Raw genomic sequence first — 2500 nt, forward strand, 5'->3', positions numbered from 1 at the left:
AGTGAATAGTATTGTAGACTCTAGTTTGTTTTACCGAGGATAAATAGCCTTTTTAGATTCTGTAAGCCATGTATAGAGACACCTAAATTGAGTCAGGACCTCCAAAAATCTCATGGTCTCAGGGAGGATTAGACTCTTCAAGCGGGTACTTTTGTGTCACTGAGGCAGAAAACTAAAGTGTCTCCAGCCAGTAAATAGCTAGGGACATTGACAGATGCCCTTCGTCTCAGAGGAAAGCCACAGGTAGGGCTTAAGCTAAGGGAGGGGCAGATGGAGAGTAGCCAAGGCTGGGTGGTAACATAGGTGAGGTCAAGAGGGAAAAGCCAGAGGCTGGGAGGTCAACTAGGGGCTCCCTTACCAACCCTCACTCACCTGCCTTATGAGTGCCAAGTGCTGACCTGAGCTCTTGGCACCAGAGGGTGCTCTAACCTAGGACACAAGCATCTCCCAGACACTCTTGAACTCCTGCTTCTAGCTGGTCATAATTACCAGTTTAGTATGCCTCCCCGGAGACCTGAACAAGCCAGGCAGCTTCTTGGTCTCTCTCTGCTCTAAGAGGAAGCAGAGAATACCCTTGGAAACTCTTTAGGGGCCAGGAGAGGGAACGGGGGAGCCAACAGGAACTCAGCGCACAAGCCCTTGGGCAATCTTTGTACAGATTTGCATGGGCTCAGCTGAATCTCGTTTTCTATGTAATAACCACTGAGGCGTGGAGTTCTTGGAGCTGGGCAGATGGGTGCAAGGGGAAGCATAGGGGACTGATGGTTGCCAGTGGGTTTCAAAGTGAGTTTCTGGAGCCAGCAGCATCAGGGATCCTTAAGAGTATGAGAGAAATACAGACCCAGAACCCAGTCTTATCTACTGATCTGGGGGCAGGGGTGGGCTGAGGCCTCACAGTGATGTACACGCAGGAGAGATTGTGAGACACTGCTTCAAAACCTCACGTATCAAGAGCTGCAACAGGATCTTCCAAGGCCGGTGGAGCAGAGCAAAGGCCAGGGAAAGTTTCCTAGGAACCAACAAAAAGGCAAGAGATGGGTCTTCAAGCTTAGAAGATATAGTTCCAAGATGGAGAGAGAGAGAGAGAGAGAGAGAGAGAGAGAGAGAGAGAGAGAGAGAGAGAGGGAGAGGTTAGATCCTGGCAAACACCAGCTCCAGAGGTCCTCACAAAACAAAAGGCTTAGCCTTCTTCCTGCCAGCTCTGGACTTTTCTCTAGGCAGCTCTCTGGCTTTGAAAGCTGTCTTCCAAACAAGCTGTCCATAATTAATAATTCATTCATTTCCACTACTTATTAATCAATACCTGTGGAGCTCCAATCAGAGTTTTTGATTAGCACGGGATGTCCAGACTTCCTACTCTGAATTAATAATGACAGTCACTACTAGCTTCTCTGGCCTATCGGGCTCACTGCCAAGCACTCCATCTGGACAAGTTGTTCCAGTGACCACCATAAATGGGGTGCTCTTATGGCCCTCATTTTACTGAAGAAACTTTCACCAAAAGAGGCTAAGTCCATTCCCCAAAAGCACATCTTCAGATGATGTCTACCCTCCGCTAGTCCTCCCTGCCAACAAACATGAGCCACATGCTGTCCTGTGTCCCAGGAATGATGGAATTCTGGCCTCAAAGATACCCAGCCTACCATCCCCTGAGCAAATGCTAGCTTCATTCCATGCATTTAGAAATACTGAAATAGCTCCTGGTACATGTTTCTATCTTGGGAGTTCCCTAGAGTTCTGGGGCTCCAGGTCTGAACCACTGAACTGGTACAGCCTTCTTTCTGCACCCCTCCCCAACCTGCTGTACACATAGGAGAGTGGAAACCTGAAGGAACAGCCCCCTAAAGGCCTTCCTCAAAGCATCCTGACACCGCAGTCCTTGAGCCATCATCCCTGCCTTTCTGCTCTCTCCTCTGCCTTCTTGCTTCTTGCCTTTTCAAGTATTCACTGAGCTCCTGCTCTGTGCCAGACCTCTTGTGCTGGGGACAGAAGAACACAGGAGGTCCTCACGGTATGATTTCTGACTCTCCACCACGAAGCAAATTCTGGCAGATGTCAGCAGCAACACTAACCAGGATGAAATATGGGATCATGGAGTGCCCAGCACCCACCTACCCTGCACCCACTTCCCCCATGCATCCACCTCTCCCTGCACCCACCTCCCCCTTCACCTACCTCCCCTTCACCTACCTCCCCTTCACCTATCTTCCCCTGCACCCACCTCCCCCTGCACCCACTTCCCCTCTGCATCTATCTCCCCATAGGAAGACTCTGGCCCCTCTAGTCCTTCTCTTCCTCAAATAAATACTCTAATAAGGAGGCTGGAGGGATGGCTCAATGGTTCTGAGAACTCACTGCTCTTCCATAGGACTGGGGTTCAAGTCCCAACACCCTCATCGTATCTAATAGCTATCGATAACTCCAGTCTTACGGAGTTAGACTTTTGTCCCCTTTTGGCCTTCATGGGCACCAGGCAAGCACACAGTACACAGATGACATG

The sequence above is a fragment of the Rattus norvegicus genome, chromosome 5 (genome assembly GCF_036323735.1).
Source record: "Rattus norvegicus strain BN/NHsdMcwi chromosome 5, GRCr8, whole genome shotgun sequence".
NCBI lineage: Eukaryota > Metazoa > Chordata > Mammalia > Rodentia > Muridae > Rattus > Rattus norvegicus.